This window comes from Elephas maximus, chromosome 27, assembly GCF_024166365.1.
Source record: "Elephas maximus indicus isolate mEleMax1 chromosome 27, mEleMax1 primary haplotype, whole genome shotgun sequence".
Lineage (NCBI taxonomy): Eukaryota > Metazoa > Chordata > Mammalia > Proboscidea > Elephantidae > Elephas > Elephas maximus.
In genome coordinates, this window is record NC_064845.1 from 20343486 (window position 1) to 20369117 (window position 25632).

At 38.4% G+C, this 25632-nt stretch overlaps 1 protein-coding gene across 1 annotated transcript in view; it reads right to left on the reverse strand.

Annotated features, from left to right (window-relative positions):
* The window catches only part of KCNH8 (potassium voltage-gated channel subfamily H member 8), a 446972-nt gene that overhangs the window by 151004 nt on the left and 270336 nt on the right, over window positions 1–25632 (reverse strand). The window lies entirely within an intron of this gene.

Here is a 25632-nt window from a genome sequence, read left to right on the forward strand (position 1 = left end):
TATTACAAAAAATTGTACTCTAACAAATTTGCAAACCTAGAAGAAATGGATGAATTCCTAGAAAAGCACTACCTACCTAAACTAACACAATCAGAAGTAGAACAACTAAATAGACCCATAACAAAAAAAGAGACTGAAAATGTAATCAAAAAACTAATAAAAAAAAGCCCTTGCCCGGAAAGCCCTGGCCCGGACGGCTTCACTGCAGAGTTCTACCAAACTTTCAGAGAAGACTTAACACCACTACTACTAAAGGTATTTCAAAGCATAGAAAATGATGGAATACTACCTAACTCATTCTATGAAGCCACCATCTCCCTGATACCAAAACCAGGTAAAGACACCATAAAAAAAGAAAATTACAGACCTATATCCCTCATGAACATAGATGCAAAAATCCTCAACAAAATTCTAGCCAATAGAATTCAACAACATATCAAAAAAATAATCCACCACGACCAAGTGGGATTTATACCAGGTATGCAAGGCTGGTTTAATATTAGAAAAACCATTAATGTAATCCACCATATAAATGAAACAAAAGACAAAAACCACATGATCTTATCAATTGATGCAGAAAAGGCATTTGACAAAGTCCAACACCCATTCATGACAAAAACTCTCAGCAAAATAGGAATTGAAGGAAAATTCCTCAATATAATAAAGGACATCAAAAAAAAATTTTCTTTTTTTTTATACAAAGCCAACAGCCAACATCACCCTAAATGGAGAGAACCTGAAAGCATTTCCCTTGAGAACGGGAAGCAGACAAGAATGCCCTTTATCACCGCTCTTATTCAACATTGTGCTAGAGGTCCTAGCCAGAGCAATTAGGCTACACAAAGAAATAAAGGGCATCCAGGTTGGCAAGGGGGAAGTAAAATTATCTCCATTTGCAGATGACATGATCTTATACACAGAAAACCCTAAGGAATCCTCCAGAAAACTACTGAAACTAATAGAAGAGTTTGGCAGAGTCTCAGGTTATAATATAAACATACAAAAATCACTTGGATTCCTCTACATCAACAAAAAGAACATCGAAGAGGAAATCACCAAATCAATACCATTCACAGTAGCCACCAAGAAGATAAAATACTTAGGAATAAATCTTACCAAAGATGTAAAAGACATATGCAAAGAAAACTACAAAGTACTAGTGCAAGAAACTAAAAAGGACCTACTTAAGTGGAAAAACATACCTTGCTCATGGATAGGAAGACTTAACATAGTAAAAATGTCTATTCTACCAAAAGCCATCTACACATACAATGCACTTCCAATCCAAATTCCAATGACATTTTTTAATGTGATGGAGAAACAAATCAGCAACTTCATATGGAAGGGAAAGAAGCCCCAGATAAGGAAAGCATTACTGAAAAAGAAGAAAAAAGTGGGAGTCCTCACTCTACCTGATTTCAGAACCTATTATACAGCCACAGTAGTCAAAACAGCCTGGTACTGGTACAACAACAGGCACATAGACCAATGGAACAGAAATGAGAACCCAGATATAAAGCCATCCACATATGAGCAGCTGATATTTGACAAAGGCCCAGTGTCAGTTAATTGGGGAAAAGATAGTCTTTTTAACAAATGGTGTTGGCATAACTGGATATCCATTTGCAAAAAAATGAAACAGGACCCATACCTCACACCATGCACAAAAACTAACTCCACGTGGATCAAAGACCTAAACATAAAGACTAAAACGATAAAGATCATGGAAGAAAAAATAGGGACAACCTTAGGAGCCCTAATACAAGGCATAAACAGAATACAAAACATTAACAAAAATGACGAAGAGAAACCAGATAACTGGGAGCTCCTAAAAATCAAACACCTATGCTCATCTAAAGACTTCACCAAAAGAGTAAAAAGACCATCTACAGACTGGGAAAAAAATTTCAGCTATGACATCTCCGACCAGCGCCTGATCTCTAAAATCTATATGATTCTTTCAAAACTCAACCACAAAAAGACAAACAACCCAATCAAGAAGTGGGCAAAGGCTATGAACACACACTTCACTAAAGAAGATATTCAGGCAGCTAACAGATACATGAGAAAACGCTCTCGATCATTAGCAATTAGAGAAATGCAAATTAAAACTACGATGAGATTCCATCTCACTCCAACAAGGCTGGCATTAATCCAAATAACACAAAAGAATAAGTGTTGGAGAGGCTGCGGAGAGATTGGAACTCTTATACACTGCTGGTGGGAATGTAAAATGGTACAACCACTTTGGAAATCTATCTGGCGTTTTCTTAAAAAGTTAGAAATAGAACTACCATACAATCCAGAAATCCCACTCCTCGGAATATAGCCTAGAGAAATAAGAGCCTTCACACAAACAGATACATGCACACCCATGTTTATTACAGCTCTGTTTACAGTAGCAAAAAGCTGGAAGCAACCAGGGTGTCCATCAATGGATGAATGGTTAAATAAATTGTGGTATATTCACACAATGGAATACTACGCATCGATAAAGAACAGTGAGGAATCTGTGAAACATTTCATAACATGGAGGAACCTGGAAGGCATTATGCTGAGTGAAATTAGTCAGAGGTAAAAGGTCAAATATTGTATAAGACCACTATTATACGATCTTGAGAAATAGTATAAACTGAGAAGAACACATATTTTTGTGGTTACGAGGAGGGGAGGGAGGGAGGGTGGGAGAGGGTAATTTACTGATTAGTTAGCAGATAAGAACTACTGTAGGTGAAGGGAAGGACAATACTCAATACAGGAAAGGTCAGCTCAACTGGACTGGACCAAAAGCAAAGAAGTTTCCAGGATAAACTGAATGCTTCGAAGGTCAGCGGAGCAAGGGAGGGGGGTTGGGGACTATGGTTTAAGGGGACTTCTAAGTCAATTGGCAAAATAATTCTATTCTGAAAACATTCTGCATCCCACTTTGAAATGTGGCGTCTGGGGTCTTAAATGCTAACAAGCAGCCATCTAAGATGCATCAGTTGGTCTCAACCCACTGGATCAAAGGAGAATGAAGAACACCAAGGTCACACGATAACTATGAGCCCAAAAGACAGGAAGGGCCACATGAACCAGAGACTTACATCATCCTGAGACCAGAAGAACTAGATGGTGCCCGGCCACAACTGATGACTGCCCTGAGAGGGAGAACAACAGAGAACCCCTAAGGGAGCAGGAGAACAGTGGGATGCAGACCCCAAATTCTCATAAAAAGACCAGACTTAATGGTCTGACTGAGACTAGAAGAATCCCAGCAGTCATGGTCCCCAAACCTTCTGTTGGCCCAGGACAGGAACCATTCCCGAAGACAACTCATCAGACATGGAAGGGACTGGACAATGGGTTGGAGAGAGATGCTGAGGAAGAGAGAGCTACTTGTACCAGACAGACACTTGAGACTGTGTTGGCATCTCCTGTCTGGAGGGGAGATAGGAAGGTAGAGAGGGTTAGAAACTGGCAAAACTGTCACGAAAGGAGAGACTGGAAGGAGGGAGTGGGCTGACTCATTAGGGGGAGAGTAAGTGGGAGTATGGAGTAAGGTGTGTATAAGCTTATATGCGACAGACTGACTTGATTTGTAAACTTTCACTTAAAGCACAATAAAAATTATTTTTTTTAAAATGGCATAATTCTACCAAATTCATGTGTTTGGTGAAAGGATTAAATAAAATTATTTATAAAATTCTGAATATCTAATATAGGTATAAAAAAACCCAAACCAAACCTGTTGTCACTGAGTCAATTCTGACTCATAGCGACCCTATAGGACAGAGCATAACTGCTCTATATAGTTTCCTAGAAGCACCTGGTGGATTCAAACTGTCAGCCTTTTGGTTAGTAGCTGTAGTTCTTAACCACTATGCCACCACCGTTTCCAACATAGGTATAGATTATTTACATACTAAATACCTGTATTATGAAAAACAGACATTTTTAAAATAGAGTAAAAATAAAGTGTAAGTTCAAATATTTTTTTCCTATGTGCCCTTGGATTTTCTGATTGCTTTCAAGAGTGTACATACTCAGTACTGGATATTATTGCTCTAAATCACTAATGTTATTTAGTACGGTGTCAATTTTGCGCTTTTACTGACTCTAATGTGGATTTTAATTGTTATTGTATTTTTAATTTCCTTCATTTTTTAATTATCACGTTTCTCTTTTGCCTTCTTATGAAAATACGCTTTCAATTTTTTTGAAGTCATGAAAAACAGTTTTTCTAATATTTTTCTGGTTCTATAGAAAATGATATTCAAAGGCATGCTATTCCTTTGAGATTTTAGGTGATGCTACTATTTTTCTTTCATAGGCTAAATGTTCTTATTAAAAATTTTTTGTGAGTTCACCGTTGAATGAGAAAAGCTGTATTCAGACACACTGTTCACAAAAATGCTAGAGGATGTTGGTTCATTTGCCCACCTTATGTAATATCAGACATCTACTCAGCTGTCAACAACAATGGTCTCTTTTCCTATCTTCATGGCCTATCTCTATAAATCTCTGAACAGAGGGCTTATATGGCAAGGACAATTATAACGTTGTATCACCAGCAACACCTCCCCTGCCCTGAGGTTTCCTGCCAGGATGTTTTCTGGAACTATAGTTTCTAACTGGAAGGTATAAAAAAAGCTACCAGGCCTGGTGGAGCCAGCATTCTGGTTTAATGTCTATATAGTAGAGGAACTATTGTCCAGTTTTCTTGGAGGCTTTTTCTTTTATAATCCGAGGGCAGAGAGTGAATATGGAATAAAGGACTTCCCATTAGTGTGGGTCTCTCAAAAATCTATGATTGTTGATTACATTTTAAAATACAATCCTATTTACCTGGATTTTATTGGAAATTCATCTAGTTTCTTGTAATAAGAGATCAAGGGTTGATCTTTATTTTCAGTGATGGTAAAGATGTGAGATCGTATCTTTATACTGGGCTTTTATGAATTTTAGTAGGAAGATGGAAAAGGCTGCATCAAGGGATGCTATTCAGAAGGACACTTATCTGAATCCCAAGGAAAACTAAGCAAGATACTAATTTAAGAGAAATACTGATGCCATGATTCTTTTCCACTGAAATCATACTTTATTTATTACTTCTTATAATAATTTTTTTAAGAGGCATATATCAGGTCAATTCTACTCCTTTGGAGCAAATGCCAGAAATCAGTCACAAAAGCCCTTTCACTATAAATTTTACAGAAAACTTCAACACCTCAACAACAAAAATACAAACAACCCAATTAAGAAATGGGCAAAATACATGAACAGACACTTCACCAAGGAAGACATTCATGTGGCTAACAAACACATGAAGAGATACTCATGATCATTACAGGTATTAGAGAAATCAAAACTACAATGAGATACCATCTCACCCCAGCAATAATGGCACTGATTGAAAAAACGGAAAATAACAAATGCTGGCAAAGTTGTGGGGAGATTAGAACTCTTGTACACTGCTGGTGAGAATGTAAAATGGTACAACCACTATGGAAAATGGCATGGAATTTCCTTAAAAATCTAGAAATAGAAATACCATATGATCCAGCAACCCCACTGCTAGGTATATATATTCTAGAGAAATAAGAGCTGTGACAAGAATAATTTATGAATGGATACATAGGTAGATGTGTACACTGGGGCAGGGTGTATGGGATTACACTCACATGCATACATAGGTTTGGCTGTGAATATTTCTAGATACATATTTGTATGTGCTGCATGTATACTTATAATAGAGCACGCAGGGGGCACAGTCATGGAAACAACTTAGACATAACCAAATTCCTCATGGAAGTGAGTTACTTGGCTTGAGGGCTAAAGACCATAGTCCTGGCGGACATCTAAGCCAATTGACATAACATAGCTCATAAAGAAAACGTTCCATATTCTACTTTGGTGAGTAGCATCTGGGGTCTTAAAAATAGCGAGCAGCCATCTAAGGTATAACTACTGAACTCTTTCCATCTGGAGCAAAGGAGAGTGAAGAAAACCAATGACTCAAGCAAACAATTAGTCCAAAAGACTAATGGACTACAGGAACCACAGTCTCCACCAGCCTGAGATGAGAAGAACTAGATGGTGCCAGGCTACCACTACCAACTGCTCTGACTGGGATCACAATAGAAGGTCCTAGTTAGAGTCGGGGAAAAAAGTAGAATAAAATTCAAATTCCTAAACAAGACCAGATTTACTGGTCTGAGAGAGAGTGGAGGAACTCCTGAGACTATAGCCCTTAGACACCCTTCTAGCTGGGAATTGAAGCCATTCCTGGGTATCACCTTTCAGACAAATAATAGATACCCACTGCCGTTGAGTCGATTCTGACTCACAGCAACCCTATAGGACAGAGTAGAACTGCTCCGTAGGGTTTCCAAGGAGCGCCTGGAGGATTCGAACCTCCGACTTCTTGGTTAGCAGCCGTAGCACTTAACCACTATGCCACCAGGGTTTCCAAGTAATAGACAGGCATATAAATAAACAATATCAATCATCTACATGAGGCCAAAAGGAAAATATATGCCCAAAAGCAAAGACAAGAAAGCAGAAATGGGCAGAAAAATCAGAAGAATGAAAATGGGGAACTCAGGGTGGTAATGGGGAGAGTGCTGACACATTGCAGGGAGTGCAGCCTATGTCATGGAAGAATCTATGTATCAGCTATTGAGTGAGAAACTAATTTGCTCAGTAAACCTTTACCTAAACCACACACACACACACACCCACACACAAAGCCATTCCACGTGTTTTTGGAAATAGAAATATATACTTCTATCTTTAAAAAGTCTATTTATAGAAGAACTATACTAAAAAACCTTTTGTTCGTTCTTGTTCACATACAAGAAGAGAAGGTGATGTTCTGGAGACCTTGGAGATCACTTGTTCTGATCTCCCCCATTTTATGGAGCAATCATATGAGGCTGATAGATAGGACCAGAATCTCCATCTCATGACTCCCAGTGTCCACTGCTCTTCCCAATACATTATGAGACTTCATCACTGAGAAGCATTCAAATAAAAGCAGAGCCTTAGAATATATTATTTCTAGATTCTCTCCTTATGCTAACATCCTATGAATCTTTGAGTCAAAGTTGGCTTTAATAAAAGAGTAACTCAATTGGAGCCAACTCAATTGCATGAGGTCACTGAATACAGGGGTTGAAAGTAATGCTGGGATTAAAGGCTACTGAGAAAAGGGACTCATCAGCTGGACTAATCAAAACGTTGCCCAAATGACAGAAGTTTTGAATAATATACGAAGTCTGCTTTGCTTCTGACTGTCCTTTAGAGATTACAGCGGAATGAATATTTGAACACTTAATGACAAGTTATTTCTATATCCAGTATAGAGAATAGTGTTGCTCTCTGAAAAGCTATATGTAAAGTGAAATTGTTTACTGAGCTCATTTTCATCACAAAGTTGGAAGTACATGAAATGCAGCTAAAATCTTCCAAGGTTAAGAATTTTAGGCAAGAAATAGGTTAAATGAGAGGGAATTCATAGCATGTATATTACTGTACAGAATACAATGACACTTCAATAGTACAAAACCTGAAAAGAACACAAAGACAAAAGAATATTCTACCAGTGGGTTAAGACAGCTCTGACCAAGTTTTCACTTAGGATGAAAAAAATGTCAACAGATTAAGGTATTACTGGTTTAAAACTTGTCTGTCAGTTTGTCATACCGTGGGGGCTTGCTTGTTGCTGTGATGCTGGAAGTTATGCCACTGGTATTGTGGGGTCACCCATGGCAGACAGGTTTCAGCTGAGCTTCTAGGCTGAGACCGACTAGGAAGAAGAACCCAGCGGTCTACTTCTGAAAAGAATTAGCCAGTGAAAACCTTATGAATCGCAGTAGAACACTGTCTGATATGGTGCCAGAAGATGAGGCCCTCAAGGTGGAAGGAACTCAAAAGACAACTGGGGAAGAGCTGCCTCCTCAAAGTAGAGTTGACCTTAATGACTTGGGTGGAGTCACGCTTTTGGAACCTTCATTTGCTGATGTGACAAGACTCAAGATGAGAAGAAACAGTTGCAAATACCCATTAATAATCGAAACAGGAAATGTACAAAGTATGAATCTGAGAAAATTGGAAATTGTCAAAAATTAAATGGAACACATAAACGTTGATATCCTATGCATGAGAAAGCTTAAATAGGCTGCTACTGGCCATTTTGAATCAGACAATCATATGATCTACTATGTTGGGAATGACAGTTTGAAGAGGAATGACGTTGTGCTCATCATCAAAAAGAATATTTCAAGATCTATCCTAAACTACAATGTTGTCAGTGTTAGCGTAACATCCATATGCCTACAAGGAAGACCAGTTAATACAGCTATTATTCAAATTTACACACCAAACATTAAGGCCAAAGATGACGAAATTAAAGATTTTTACCAACTTCTGCAGTCTGAAATTGATCGAACATGCAATCAATATGCACTGATAATTACTAGTGATTGGAATGCAAAAGTTGGAAACAAAGAAGGATCAGTAGTTGGAAAAATATGGCCTTGGTGATAGAAACGATGCAGAAGTTAGCATGATAGAATTTTGCAAGACCAACAACTTCTTCATTGCAAATACCTTTTTTCAACAACATAAACAGCAACTATACACATGGACCTCACCAGATGGAATACACAGGAATCAAATCGACTACATCTGTGGAAAGAGACGATGGAAAATATCATCAGCCAGAACAAGGCCAGGGCCAAACGCAGAACAGACCATTCATTGCTCATACGCAAGTTTAAGTTGAAACTGAAGAAAATTAGAACAAGTCCGCAAGAGCCAAAATATGACCTTGAGTATATCCCACCTGAATTTAGAGACCACATCAAGAATAGATTTGATGCACTGAACACTAATGACTAAAGACCAGACAAGTTGTGGGATGACATCACGCATGTAGAAAGTAAAAACTCATTAAAAAGACAGGAAAGAAAAGACTAAAATGAATGTCAGAAGAGGCTCTCAAACTTGCTCTTGAACTTCGAGAAGCTAAATTGAAAGGAAGAAATGAAGTAAAAGAGCTGAACAGAAGATTTCAAAGGGTAACTTGAGAAGACGAAGTGAAGTATTATAATGACATGTGTAAAGACCTGGTGTTAGAAAACCAAAAATGAACGACACATTCAGCATTTCTCAAGCTAAAAACTGAAGAAAAATTCAAGCCTCGAGTTGCAATAGTGAAGGATTCTATGGGGAAAATATTACATGACAGAGGAAGCATCAAAAGAAGGTGGAAGGAATACACAGAGGCACTATGCCAAAAAGAACTGCTTGACAGTGAACCATTTCAGGAGCTAGCACATGATCAGGAACTGATAGTACGGAAGGAAGATGATGAAGGTGCACTGAAGACATTGGCAAAAAACAAGGCTCCAGGAATTGATGGAATATCAATTGAGATGTTTCAGAAATGGATGCAGCACTGAACGTGCTCGCTTGTCTATGCCAGGAAATTTGGAAGAAAACTATTTGGCCAACCAACTGGAAGAGATCCATATTTATGCCTATTCCCAAGAAAGGTGATCCAACTGAATGCAGAAATTATCTGACAATTATCATTAATATCACATATAAGTAAAATATTGCTGAAGATCATTCAAAAGCAGCTGAAACAATCTATCAACAGGGCACTGCCAGAAATTCAAGCCAGATTCAGAAGACATGGAACCAGGGGTATCACTACCGATGCCAGAAGGACCCTGGCTGAAAGCAGAGAATACCAGAAAGACGTTTACCTGTGATTTGTTGATAATGCAAATGTATTCAACTGCGTGGATCATAACAAATTATAGATAACATTGGGAACAATGGGAATTACAGAATACTTAATTGTGCTCATGAGGAACCTGTATATAGACCAAGAGGCAGTCATTTGAACAGAATAAGGGGTTACTGCATGGTTTAAAGTCAGAAGAGGCGTGTGTCAGGGTTGTATCCTTTCACCATACTTATTAAATCTGTATGCTGAGTAAATAATCTGAGAAGCTGGACGATATGAAGAAGAACAGAGCATCAGGATGGAGAAAGAATCATTAACAACCTGCAATATGCAGATGACACAACCTTCCTGCTGAAAGTGAAGATGAAGCACTTACTGATGAAGATCAAAGACCACAGCCTTCAGTATGGATTACACGGCAACATAAAGAAAACAAAAATCCTCACAACTGGACCAATAAAGAACATCGTGATTAACAGAGAAAAGATTGAAGTTGTCAAGGATTTCATTTTACTTGGATCCACAATCAACACCCATGGAAGCAGCAGTCAAGAAATCAAAAGACGCATTGCATTGGGCAAATCGGTTGCAAGAGATCTCTTTAAAGTGTTAAAAAGCAAAGATGTCACCTTGAGGACTAAAGTATGCCTGACCTAAGCCATAGTATTTTCAGTGCCCTCATATGCATGCGAAAGCTGGACAATGAATAAGGAAGACAAAGAAGAATTGACACCTTTGAATTGTGATGTTGACGAAGAATACTGAATGGACTGCCAGCAGAACAAGCAAATCTGTCTTGGAAGAAGTACAGCCAGAATGCTCCTTAGTAGCAAGGATGCTGAGACAATGTCTCACAGACTTTGGACGTTTTATCAGGAGAGACAGTCCGTGGAGAAAGACCTCATGCTTGGTAAAGCAGAATGTCAGTGAAAAAGAGGAAGACCCTCAAAGAGATGGACTGACACAGTGGCTGCACCAATGGGCTCAAGCATAACAATTGCAAGGATGGCACAGGACCAGGAGTGTATCATTCTGTTGTACATAGGGTCGCTATGAGTTGGAACTGACTTGACAGCACCTACCAACAACATCAACAGAAAGACTCAGTTGTGGAAAGTCAGTTTTCTTAAAAGTAACATAATCCAATATTGTTCAAGTAGAAAATAACCCTAGCAATCATCTAGCTCAAGGACCTTTTGTTTACTGGGAGTATATGAGAAAACATCTGGAGATATATAAATTACGTGTAATTTTATGCAGAAATATTATTTATATATGAATATATTAGTTCATCAGCAGGGCAGTTCTATAGCTTCCATTTGTTTTTCAAAAGGGCTTATGATTTAAGAAAGGATGAGAATCAGTAAGAATCAGTCAAGATTCTCATCTTGATAACTGGGACAAAGATGGTTTGATAAAATTTTCTAGGTCATACGGTTAATTAGCATTGTGGTTAGTACAGATGATCCCTAACTTCTAGGCTAAGAATTATTTTATTATACATTTTCTTAGGAGCCCTGGTGGTACAGTGGATAAGGGCTGAGCTGCTAACCAAAATGTCAGCAGTTCAAATCCAGCAGCCACTCCTTGGAAACCCTATGGGGCAGCTCTGCTCTGTTATACAGGGTCACTATGAGTTGGAATTGACTCTACGGCAATGGGTTATATTTTCTTACGTAATATATTTATGAGAATTATCATATAAAGTTCTGTGTGACTCTGTGGAAGCCAAGAGTTGATAATGATGTCCACTGGTGATCTATAAAATGTCTTTTCAGTAAAATCGCTTAGTAATGTTGGAGTATATATTTAATAAAATATTTCTCTCAAGCCAATAGCTCAAAAAATTATCAACTTAGATGTCAGAAAGAAATTTATTAGTATCTGTATATTATATTTGTCTTCTTAAAAATCTCAAAGGAATTAATGAAAACACATCAAATATTGCATTGTTGTTAGATGCCGTCGAGTCGGTTCCGGCTTGTACTATCAAACGTTGTTGTTAGGTGCCATCGAGTCAGTTCCGACTCACAGTAACCCTATAGGATAGAGCAGAACTGCCCCACAGTGTTTCCAAGGAGTGGCTGGTGGATTCGAACTGTGGATCTTTTGGTTAGCAGCTGAGCTCTTAACCACTATACCACTGGCTCCAAAAAACCACCATATTATTAAAAAAAAAATTACCTTAAAAAGTCAATATATTTTCTCATGTGAACAATAAACAAAGCAAAATTAACAGAAAACAAATCCTCTTCACATAATCACAAAAATATATAATACTTAGAAATAAACTTGATAAGAAATAAATGCAACCTGTATGAAGGAAACTACGATTTCACTTAGCTATATAAAAGAACATTTTCAATAGATGGATATTAAATACCATAGCCCTAGATGCAAAAAATCTCTCTAAGTTGTAAAATACTAATTTCCCCAAATTATTTTCTAAAATTACCTCCAATTAAAACCCTGTTTGGATTTCTTGTTGTTGCGTTGTCAGGTGCTGTCAAGTCAGTTCTGACTCATAGTGACCTTATGTATAACAGAATGAAACACTGCCTGGTCCTGTGCCATCTTCACAATCTTTGCTATGCTTGAGCCCATTGTCGTAGCCACTGTGTCAATCCATCTCATTGAGGGTCTTCCTCTTTTTTGCTGACCCTCTACTTTACCAAGCCTGATGTCCTTCTCCAGGGACCGATTCCTTCTGTCCAGAGTACATGAGGTGAAATCTTGCCATCCTCACTTAGAAGCGTGGTAAACTTTTTGTAATATTAATCTAAATGATTAAACAGGCTAGAATGGCCCATTTCTATCTGTTGCACTAAAATTTAAAAAGTACAATAATTAAACCTCCATAATATTGACATAAAATTATACTGTCAATGGAAGAAAAATGAAGCCTAGTAATGACCATAAAAGTATTCATCATAATTTTGACTAAAATTCCATATTTAATTAGTAGGAATAAATGGATTATTCAATAAATGGCCCTGGGAAACTAGTTAGGCATCTGGGAAAAAAATATATATATATATGATTATATCCAAGCCTCAAACTGGTATATCAAGCTCTCCTGACCATAAGAAGTAAAGGTCTTTGCTCTTCTTTACGTCCACTCTATCTTTTGGGTCACCCTGAAATTCATGTTCCCTGTCAAGAGACCTGTCTTCAACCCTGAGCTCATTTTATAATAAGAATTTGGTACTCCCTGAGCCAAAATTCATACCCAAAGCAACCCTATAGGACAGAGAAGAACTACCTCATAGGGTTTCCAAGGAGCACCTAGTGGATTTGAACTGCTGACATTGTGGTTAACAGCCATAGCACTTAACCACTATGCCACTAGGGTTTCCAACTACCTACAGCACCCAGTATTCCCAGGTGGTCTCCCATTCAAGTACTAACCAAACCCGACACTGCTTAGCTTACAAGATCAGGCAAGATTGGGTGTGCTCAGGTGGAGGTCACTACGAGTCAGAATCGACTCGATGGCAATGAGTTTGGTTTTTTAATTTTTTTTGAGCCAGAAATATATTACTGTCCCTGATCTTAACAATCACACAACTCAGGGTAAGCCAATGGATAGAAAGTAACAGGCCAAAGCGAGGAAGATTTTCAATAAGTAAAGCCATAGGATCCCTTAGCTGGAGCACAGGAAGCCAATGAATGGTCAGCAAATTACAGCCTCAATACAAAGACTCTTTGGAGACCATACTCAAAGAAGACCCTCTTGCCAAAGTCTAGGGTCAGGGCAGGGCCCAAGCTATTTAAGAGCCAAGAGAGTCCTCCCAGGGCTGACAGGCCAAAATGACATAAGAAGCACCTTTTTGGCGGGATTTAGGAATTCAGTAAGAGCAAGCACTGCCACCAAACTTATCACTAGCTAGAAGGTGGAAGGATGTTTGGATCATCTACTGAGACAGGAAATACAGAAAAAGGAACAGAATTGGACGTGAAGAAGGGTAGAAATGACTCTAGAGAAGAGGACTCTTCCTGGCAAAATTAAAGTCCTGTAAAGTAGAACCCACAGCTTATGCTACTACATAGCAAGAAATTTAAAACACATCAGTAATTGGCTGATTTGTTGCAACATCTCATAAATTCCAAGTCACTAAGTGAGGACTAAGCCTTCTAAGATTTAAATATTTAAATAGCATAGGAGATATTACATGGAGGTTAGTATACAATATATACTTGGTACACTAATGAAGTACAGTCCTGGCCAGTATCTTCATGAGAGAAAATTAGCTTCAGTCATAAAGTATTAGCTGGTTGACTCTTCTTTGCTTTAGGACTATGACCTTGTGGTATATTTGCTTCTCTAAATTGTTTGTTTCAATTAAAAAAGTCATTGTGATGACAGAGAATCCCTGATGGTACAGAAGAGCAGTAGGATGCAGACCTCAAATTCTCATAAAAAAAACCAGACTTAATGGTCTGACTGAGACTGGAGGGACCCCAGAGGTCATGGTCCCTGGGCTTTCTGCTAACCCAAGACTGGAACCATTCCCAAAGCCAACTCTTCAGACAGGGATTGGACTGGACGATAAGACAGAAAATGATACTGGTGAGGAGGGAGTTTCTTGGCTCAAGTAGACACATGAGGCTACGTGGGCAGCTCCTGTCTGGAGGGGAGATGAGAAGGCAGAGGGGGACAGAAACTGGCTGAATGGACACGGGAATACAGGGTGGAGAGAAGGAGTGTACTGTCTGACTACGGGGAGAGCAACTAGGAGTATATAAAAAAATAGCGAAGTGTATATAAATTTTCATATGAGAGACTGACATGATTTGCAAACTTTCACTTAAAGCACAATTTTGAAAAATGCAAAAATCATAAATAAATAAAATTAGAGTAAAAAAAAAATCAGTGTGAGGGGACAAAGAACTGAGCTATTTTATAAGCACTTTGAAATGTCCCACTTTACATATTAAATCAGGGAGACACTTAGTACTGATATCCAGAGTCCATGCAGATAGTCATATTAATTTAGTAAATTTTTTTTCACAATAAAATTATAAACAGGCTAGAGATTTCTAAATTTGCAATGCGTTCATCCTTGATTGGGATAAAAGCTAAAGTTTGTTCTGTAATTATCCCAAAACAGAGGAATCATTATATGTACATAAATTTACCACCAATTTAAATTAGCAGAGTGAAAAACAAGTAATAAATAATTCATTCTTGGGGGAAAAACAGCAGAGAAGGAGCAATTGTTTTCATGCTGTTATTAAGGGACCTGATACAAGTAGACTACAGATTACAAATTGATTATTGCATCGAAAGTCAGATATAGAGTTTAAAAAGGACAAGAGCAATGGAGACAATCCTTCAGTTTTATATATCATAAACCAGTATGTGGTTAATAGATGATACTCACCAACACTCAACAGTATCCGTACTTATATTTATGAACGTCAGGTACTGTAAGGTCTCCCAGGAGAGAGAAAAACCGTTCCTGCTCCTGTCTGAAATCCGGGGGAATTCAGAATTTGGATAGTCAACGTATTTAAAAGGGGCAGAATCCTGCCTTTGAATGTCCTGTGAGTCTGTTGTCTAGACTTCATGATGATCCAGTTTTAACCAACTGGGCAATAAAAATGTTGGTCTATGATAGTATAAAATGATGAGATACTATCATGAAGTATAGACTCGGGGTAACTTACTTCCCAACACAGAAGAGAGCAATGATTCTGAATTTCTTTCTCTTTTGATCTGAACAGGATGATGTGACCAAGATGGTGCAGAAGCTTCTGTTTGTGGTCCACTCATTCATTCCTGCGTTTATTCACTGAAATACACGGATTGTGCAAGGGCTCTCTATATACATCGAGATCAGTATCATGAGGAGAACACAAAGACAGGATTTGGTGGTATAAAGTATGTACATATACAGTAAAACCCACGAAAGTCAGAGCCTGCCTAAGGCGGAAACCTGTCAGAGAAAGAAAACTCAAGTATTTCCCACTAAAACAAGTAACAGAAAAGCGGTAAGACTACATCCAGTCAAAGGTGGAAAACTTGCAAGACCCAGAAAAACAATGCAGTCCTGTTGAGTTCCGGCTCTCACAGGTTTCACTGCATATATGTGTGTGTGTGTGTGTGTGTGTCTATCCGTCCACCTACCTACCAAGAAACACATACTTACACATATATACTTGTCGGTGTGTGTTTGTGTGTGTATTAACTATAACACAACAATAATGAATACCTCATAATTCCATAGCACTTTCCAATTTGCAAACTGCTTTTTCATACATTATTTAAGCTCACCAATGACTCTCCAAGTTAGGCATTTTGTATTATCTCCATTGCAGAGATGAGAACACTTGGCTTATTCTCCTAGAGCAACTGTGAGATGATACATGTAGCATTTTTACAAAGATTAAAATCATTCTTCTTCCAACTGTGATATTGAGTCTAGTAACTTTTCCTAAGGTATGTTCTTCAGAACTCTAGAGCCATAGGATGTTAATAGAACATTGTGCATTGTAAAAATATGGGTTCCAAGGTAAAGCTGATACATGTGGCACTGGGTTAAATAAAATTTAATCAGTTTCTTTGGGATTTCTCTGAGTTTATGCTATGCTAATATTCCTTGTTAGTCCTCAAAAGGTGGGACGGAGTGTTGCATTTCTCAGACTTATATGACAACAGAAACTTCTGTTGCTTGGAGCATCTGCTTGGTATGAACACATGTGAAAACTCTGGTGGAAAGATATTTTGAGTATATTGCAACTTCAGTGTTTTCTTGCTGTGAATGTTTTCTCCTAGTGAGTGATCTTGGCAACTAGTGATCATCTATCTCAACTCCCAACCTGCTATCTGAAACCCAGAAGGTCCCTTTCAGAGAATAGAGACCGTTATGCAATTGAAAGCTAATTTGTGTGTTGCTTGGTCTCCAAGTGTCCAAATAATTTTTAAACACATGCTTAAGACCGCAGAGATCATTTAACCTCCTAATTGGACAGTCATATCTACTTTATTCTCAAATTTTTACAATAAGCAATGTTTATGATTACACTCAGAAATAAAATATAAAGGAAGCCTGGGTTTTAGAAATAATTTGTTTGTTCTTTCTGACAAAAGAGGGGAAACTTGTCCCTAAAACAGGGAAATGTTTTCTGGTTTCTTGATGTCTTTGTTAAGTAAGATAATTAGCCACTCTTTTAAAGCTGATGGGGATTTGATTTTAGTTTCCCAGAACTAACAGTAATATAAATTGTTTCTAATGATGAAATTTTAAGTGCTATATTGTGTTGCTTCAGCGCTAAGGTTAATTCCCTCTTAATGGACCTCCTTGATCCGTGAGGAACAGCTATGTCCAAATAACTTCGCCGATGTGATAAATATTGAGAAAGACTAGGAAAGAAGAGGAAGAACTGGAGTGTAGCTGGTTTGCACTGTTTTTAGCTGGGGAGAATTAAATTCTCCCAAAGTTCCAAGGTTTTTAAAAAACCTTGCTACTCAAAGTGTGGTACAGGGTCCAGGGGCATCAGCAAAACCTGCAAGCTGTTAAAAATGCAGTGTCTCAGGCCACACCCCAGACCTACGGAATTAGAATCTGTATTTTAACGAGATCCCCAGAAAATTCTTATGCACCTTAAAATTTAAAAGGCCCTGGTAAAGAAAAGATAAACAACAACAAAAAACCACCTTTTAAGAGTCTCTAATTTGGGACCGTTTTACCAGATGAAAACCTTAAATTTAGGCTTTTTTTTTTTTCCTTGCCTTATTTCATATATTCCCAAGGATGAGAACCTACAGGTAAGGGTTATCTAGAAAATACTCTATAACACTTTTTATAGAACCTGAAGAAGTGCAGTGCTAGTAAATTCTACCTTCTTGAGGGAAATTTGATGCAGTTATTAAAATAACCAGTTCATAATATCATAAGCCTGGGCATTTTTTCCTTACATGAAGCTTGTAAATGCTAAGCAGTTAATAACTAGAAAGGCCTTGAAATCAATCAGCTTTTATGATGTTTTATCCAACGAGGATCAGGAGATTAGGGATTAAAATTGTCAATGGAAATTTAAAAATGATGTTGGACTTAATCCTTTTTTCCCATTCTAGATTCCTGAGCTTTGTCTTTTTTTTTTTTAAAGCCACTGATGCAGGTACAATTTTAGGTATCTGCAGTAGCTAAGCATACTCCCGCCAAAGGATTAAGAGATAAAAGAGCTTCTCACTGCTACAAAATACTTTCATCTCTAACCCTTGAAGCAGATCATTTATTTTAAAGTTCAGTGTGTCATGGCCTTAGAAGTAGAGACAGCTTCCAGAGAGAATGTAAGGTAACATTTTAGCTACAAAAGTAAGCTACTGACAGAGATGTGATCTAGCTGAGGAAGCAAAGCTTGGCAAGTAGAATTCTACTGCTAAGCTTACATAAAGCATAAGGAGCATAAGAACAAAAACCCTGTTGCCCTTCAGTCAATTCCAACTCATGGTGACCCTACAGGACAGAGCAGAACTGTCCCCTACGGTTCCCAAGGAGTGGCTAATGAACTGCAGACCTTTTGGTTAGCAGCAGAGCTCTTAGCCACTGAGCCACCAGGGCTCCATAATGAGCACAGACTGTTTTATAGTGAGCAGAATATTCAAAATTACCATATTCCCATATTTTAGCTAATTCTATGGGATATGATTTTTTATGGGATATGATGATGTCTGTGAAGAGTATGATGATTCACTCATAGAAATAATGTTTTATACATTTTCCTGCACTTATTTTTAAATGTAAAGATGTTAGTGTTAGACATTTACCTGTTTTTTTTTTTCTTTTTGGGGGGGCGTGGGGGCAGCTAATATCCTATTTGGAGGGGGAATTCTCCGTTGCACACTGTCATGGGAAGATGCAGGGTCCCACGTCCCACCATGGGAGTGTAAAGTGAGAGAGGCTCTCCTTGCCCTGGCAGTCAGCGTCTGACCATGTGACTTAAGGTGGATTCTCCGTTTAAGGACTATGAATTTGAGATGAAAGGAAGGTCAGGACTCATAGCAGCTACAATGGCAGCGACATGTCCACGCCATCTTTGCAAAATGGCAGCAACTGTGCTTCCTGTACTTGGGCATCTGGAGCTGCCTTGGTTCCTTTCCCAAGTCTTATTCTCTACCCTTCTTCCCATTCTGTGAGTCTGCACATCCTGTTAATGAATTCCTTTTCTGGTTTTGCTTGCAATCAATAAGCATGACCTAGGAAATAGGACCTCTTTGACTAGACTTCCATAATAGTGCTCTTTAAATTCCATATAACTCACTGAGGTAAGTCTGAGCAAGGGGCTGCCATTTGAGATTGACACCAATCTGTAATAGAAGCAGAGGTAGTGGTGGTGGCGATGGTGGCAGTGAACAGTTACAAGAACATAGACTGTATCAGACACTATGTTTGGTATACCACCTTGAGTACCTCTAACCCTCAAAAAGCCTAGGAGGGTTGACACTACCACACCCATTTTATAGATGAGGAAACTAAGGTCATCTTGGCCAAAACCACATGCCTAGTAAATACCCGAAGCAGAAGTCAAACCTAAATCTTTCCAGTTTAAAATCTGACCTGTTATATTCCATGGAGGATCCTAATAAAGGTCTTCAAGCACTGACTGAATGCTGTTAATTGAACCTTACTGCTACCATTAATTGAACCTTAAAAGTGATAATAATTAAAATAATATATCCTTACATTAATTGACCAGTCCCTGGAGAAGGATAGCATGCTTGGTAAAGTGGAGGGTCAGCAAAAAAGAGGAAAGACCCTCAGCAAGATGGACTGACACAGTGGCTGCAACAATGAACTCAAGCATAACAATGATTGTGAGGATGGCTCAGGACCAGGTGGTGTTTCACTCTGTTGTACACAGAGTGGCTACGAGTCTGAACTAATTTAACAGCACCTAACAACGTTAACTGAAATATAAGGAAATAGGTAAGATTTTCTCACACATTTTTAGCTGGGTATTTACTGAAGTCCTCTTATAAAAAACAAAGGCCCCCAAAAGTGATCATTCTGAAACATTGCTTGGCAGTCACACAAAAATTAAAATTTAAAAAGCATAGTTAGACTCTGTTGTGATATGCCTTTTTAATACAGTATTAAATCTTGATCTTGGAACACCATGTCTAAATTTCATAAAAGTTTGATATTTCCCAACAAGCTTGAAGGCAGATGTTGGGTCTGTCTCCTACATTAGCCTTATTAGGAAAATCTGTGTGTGTGTAACTGTGAACCCCTTGCCAAACCAAACCCATTGCCATCGAGTCAATTTTGACCTACAGGAAAATTACTAACTTTTCAGAGGCTGACTTTCAAATAGCAAGTTTGATCAAATAAGTTATTTTGAGAATATGCAAAAGCATAGAATTTGTTGTCCAGCAATACAACTAAATCCTGAGGGCAACACTTTTTAAAGCCAGTTCTTAATGGCCTTCCCACATAAAATGTTAAGTAGTCACAAGTCACAGTGCATGGTCCTTTCTTTCATTAGTAGCAATTGCTATAATAAAGTGATAATGATGGGTATAACAGCTAATATTTATCAAGCAGTTACTAGGTGCCAGGCACAGTGCTAAATGCTTCACGTATGCTGCCTAATACTGGCAACCCCAATGAGGCAGGCACTATTCTTACTGTTATTTTACAGATATTGAAAATAATGCACAGAGAAACACCTCTTCCTGTTTCCTAATATTCTTTATTTAAAGGATCATTGCTCAATAGAGAAATTTACGGCTTCGGTAGGCTTAGGATGAAGTCCAAACTCTAAAGGTTAGTGTGAAAAGTCTTTGATGAGTTGGTTCCTGCCTACCTAGCTCCTTAGCCTCATCACTTTACCATCCCCACACACATTCTAGTGAACTGCTTAATATAGTCATCTCCCTCCATCACGTGCCCTTTCCCAGGCATCTATATAGACTAATCCTAACCATCCTTTAAAACTCAGCTCAGCTTTGAAAAGCCTTTGCTGATAATCTAGTTAGGTTTAGCTGCCACTTCTCTATGTGTATTCCTATAACAGAATTTATCATACTGCAATATGTCCATTGAATTATTTGTCTGTTCCACCCACTAGAGTTTAAGCTCCATGACATGAAGCATCTTATTTGCTTTGGTAGCTCCAGTGCCAAACACCCAATGGGTTCTCAAAAAAACTTTTTTGGATGAATGACCAAACCTTAAGTGATTACCCAGTTTCTTCCTCTCCTCTCAATCTTCCTAGCTGCAAAGAGTTTGCTAAATAGCATTCCCTATGATGTCATAATTTTCAAAATCATTAGAAGGGTTTATAGATAAGAAGTTAGGGAAGCTAGGTTCTCATCCTGTGTCTGCCATTTAATAACTGAATGACCTTGAAGATTGATTCATTCAATACAGATTTTTTTCACACTTGCTATGTGCCAGGAACTGTACTACACAGTGAAGATACAGCAGTGGACATAATAGACAGCAACCCCTTCCATCATGGAGACTGCATAACCTAGAGCCAGATATCTCTCCATAGAATCAGAGTTGGTTTAAAATCCTCCCAGGTCTAAAATTCCATGGAAAAAAAAAAGCAAAATATCTAAATTCCTTAAAATATGGCTTATGAATGCATACCAATATGAAGTAAAACCTAACACAAGGTAAATCAGTTCATAACCAGCCTCTGATATGAGTCTACAAGTATCAAACCTTCAAATTACAAATATCTTATAAAGAAGTTACGCTGTCATGTTTTTTTAAAGATTAACTTTGATTTGGTCTAATGCAGAATGTTGGCACTCTCTAGCTGTAAGTGCTGGGTTTGCCAAGGACAAAAGGAAAAAGAAAAATTCATTACATTTCAGGGCAATTAACAATGATTAGAGAAGGAGCTCCATTCTATCCCTCAGGAAGATGAATCTGTTCTATACATCTACTGTTCTCCCCAAAGATAAAGGGCAGCTTGTACTCTAACCAAATTTTATTTGTATGATGACTTTGTTGATTCATGATGGTTGCACCAAAAAAGGTAAAACTGATTATTAGTGGGCAAATTACATAGTAAAAACTAAATTAGCCTAGACTTCCAGATGCTCCATTATAAAATTAGGTAGAGAAGGTCATAATTTTTTAATTTGTGTCCAAATCTCAGCTGGAGAATGTTTTAAAGGAGCAAATGATGCAAGTAATTTTAGAGGATGGGAAGGTCCAAGTATCCAAGCCCATACACCCAAAGTTTACAGACATAATTTTTTTACCTTCCTAAAAAAAAAAAAAAAAATTTTTTTTTTTTTTTTTTAATCTCCTACGTGTCTGTCAGTTTGTCGTACTGTGGGGACTTTCATGTTGCTGTGATGCTAGAAGCTATGCCACCAGTATTGAAATATCAGCAAAGTCACCCATGGCAAACAGGTTTCTGCTGAGCTTCCAGACTGAGACAGGCTAGGAAGAAGGTGGTGTTGGAAAAGAATACTTAATATACCATGGACAGACAAAAGAACGAACAAATCTGTCTTGGAAGAAATACAACCAGAATGTTCCTTAGAAGCAAGGATGGAGAGACTATGTCTCACATACTTCAGACATGTTATCCAGAGGGATCAGTCCCTAAAGAAGGACATCATGCTCGGTACAGTAGAGGGTCAGCAAAAAAGAGGAAAGACCCTCAACGAGATGGATTGACACAGTGGCTGCAACAATGGGCTTCAGCATAACAATTGTGAGGATGGCACAGAACTGGGCTGTGTTTTGTTCTGTTGTACATAGGGTCACTATGAGTCAGAACCAGCTCAATGGTACCTAACAACCTTCCTAATAATCTCCTAAGAAGTGTTTGGACAGGAAATCTAATTCTGTAAAGATAAACGTTCGGCTACTTTGATCATAACAGTGCAGTAGGCTGAATAATGGCCACTCAGATACCAGGTCCTCATCTCTGGAACCTGTACATGTTCCCATAGATGGCAAAGTTTTCGCAGATGTGCTAAACTGAGGATTTGAGATGAGATTATCCTTGATTATCCTGTGGGCCCTAAATGCCATCACAAGTGTCTTTATAAGAGAAAAGCAGATGGAGATTAGACAAAGAGAAGGCTATGTGTCAGCAGATTGGAGTGTTGTGGCCACCGTGGGGGGTGGGGGGGAAGCCTGGAGGAGCTGAAAGAGGCAAGAAACAAACTCCCTTTTATAGCCTCTCTGGGTGGTACAAACAGTTAACACACTTGGCTGCTAAGTGAAAGGTTGTTAGTTCAAGTCCACCCAGAGGCACCTTGGAAGACAGGACTGGTGATCTATTTCCAAAAGATCACAGACATTGAGAACCCTATGGAACACAGTTCTACTGGGACACACATGGGGCTGCCATGAGTTGGAATCTACTCCACGGTAACTGGAAAGGCCTCCAGAGGGAGCACATTCATACCAACACCTTGATTTCAGCTCAGCAAAACTGATTTTGGCCTTCTGGCCTCCAGAACTGTGAGAATAAATCTCTGTTGTTTTAAACTACCCGTTGCCTTCGGGTCAATTCCAACTCATAGCCACCCTATAGGACAGGGCAGAACTGCCTCATAGGGTTTCCAATGAATGGCTGGTAGATTCGAACTGCCGTCCTTTCGGTTAGTTGCTGAGCTCTTAACCACTGCACCACCAGGGCTCCTTGTCTTATGCAATACCTCTAAATTCCTTAAGGAAGATTAAGGAATTACCACTATGTTTGTGGTAATTAGTTTCAGCAGCCACAAGAAACGAATACACTGAGAAAAGCACGTCATTTGTTGATAAGCCCTGATCATAGGATATACTTCCTGACTCACCCATTTCTCTTGAACCAGTTGACATTGGATGGTTGATACTGATGGCATATGTGGGCACTTAGCTATGATAAGAAAAAGTACGTATGTACGCGGTAAGCAATATTGGGTATGTTCTTCCATTAAACTCATAAATCATGAAATCCGAAATGGGCTTACAAGCTATATAGTGAATTTTCTCATACCATAAAAGAGGAAATTGAGGCCCAGATGGGTGAACAAAATATGTTGGAAATCATGAGGCTGGAGAGGTCTACTGACCACCAGCACAATACTCTTCCCACCATTGCATCACACCAATGCTCTCTGTGTTGTTAATTTCCAACCTACAATCTCTTGCTCATTACGTTAAACCATAACACCAGGACCAAGAGCAGGAATAGAAAGGGGGCAAAACAGAGGAGCCCAAGTGGTTGGTTTCTTTTTTCTTAGAAAATAAATACCTCTGCATATTTGCTGAGCAGTTTGGATAGTTAGTTTGTATGTCTGCAGCAGGACTGGCATGTTAGAAATGAGACAAAAAGCTTTCCCCATATAACTAAATTTGAGAGCGTGAATAAGCTGAATTTCCCCATCTGGAGACTCTCAGACTAGACAAGGCTTACAAATTAATATGAGTGTATAGGTCTGGGGCCTGATGGAAATTAGGTCAGATCCAAAAAGGAATCAGGTGGCTGACCACAAGTCAGAATTTTAATATGGATTCAAAACAAGGGGCAGGGATCTAATGCTGTAATTCGCTGAATACCATTTGGAAACACTAGAGGAGTATGTGATGAGGGAGACTTCATAACCAAGTTATGGGAAGGGGAACAATATTGAGGAACTGAAAAAGTTTTATTCCAAGTACAATACTGACCTTGAACCTTCTTTTAACAAATTCTTCTCCCTTCCTCCCTCCCTCTTTCCCTCTCCTCTCCTATACTCTTTATCCAGGATACTTTTACTTTCATTCTGCAGATATGTCTCTCCTTCATTTCTGAGAATCGAGCTCCACAGGCAAGGCACAGAAGAAGTGTTCTTATAAGGAAGACATGAAAATCACTCTGAGATGAAAATTATTGGAACACATCCATTGCTTCAGACAGCTTTGGGATAAAATTGAGATATGTAGCTATGTTCCCTCATTTGTGAGAATTGGGGCCCAAAGGCAGGCCATAGAAAAAGTGCTTTTATAGGGAAGATAAGAAAACCGTTCTGAGACGAAAATTATCAGGGCACACCAGTTGCTTTGTGTAGCTCAGGGGCAAAACTGAGATGCACAGGGTCATTTTTAAGAACTTAGGGAATTCATTCCCTGGAGTCTGATTCCTTAAGGTTTGCAGCTCATTTTCTAGTGATGCCCTTTGAAGGCTTTGTATAATGCCCTACGATGACAAAAGGGCATTTAAGAGAGCCAATCCAGGGATGTCTGAAATGCATCATGCCACTCAGTGCTGGTTGGAGAACTTTTCTCTCTTGGGAGTCTCTTGTGGCTTCATCCTTGCGCAATGGTCTACGTTTCTTCCAAAAGTTCGAAATTGATTTTTGGTGCTGAAGAGAATTGAAGAATTTCCTAGCCCACTAACAAACTAAGGAAAAAGATTCTTTTGTAGAAATGTCACATTAAGAAAAAAGACACCCTATATAAGTTTTTTTAAAAAAATATGTAAAGGTATTATGATAATTCTCTAAAGTGTGAGAAGAATGCAAATATTTTAGGATACAGGGTCATAGCCTTGAGATTTTTCATTTTGTCTAAATTTCTGGGATTAACATAAGTTTAAAATGTGTTCACATGCAGCATGTTTCAGATTCATTTCTGTAGAATTATGTAACATTTAAAAAATCTGCCTTAAACTCCATGTATTATGGGGACACAAAATACGACAAATTGTACTTTTGAATATCCTGTCCTTTCTACCACCACATATTATAGAAGTGCACTAAATTTGGAAATTGTGTCAATGATAGTTCCATATTTTTTAAAGGAAAAAAAAAAGATAGGAATATATTTTCTCTTAACTTACAACCTGAAATATACATGATCATTTTTTGCCCCTGATTTAAAATATTGCAATGATATGGCATAGGCCAGTTGCCCAGTGATTTACTGTTACTACCTTTACACTGG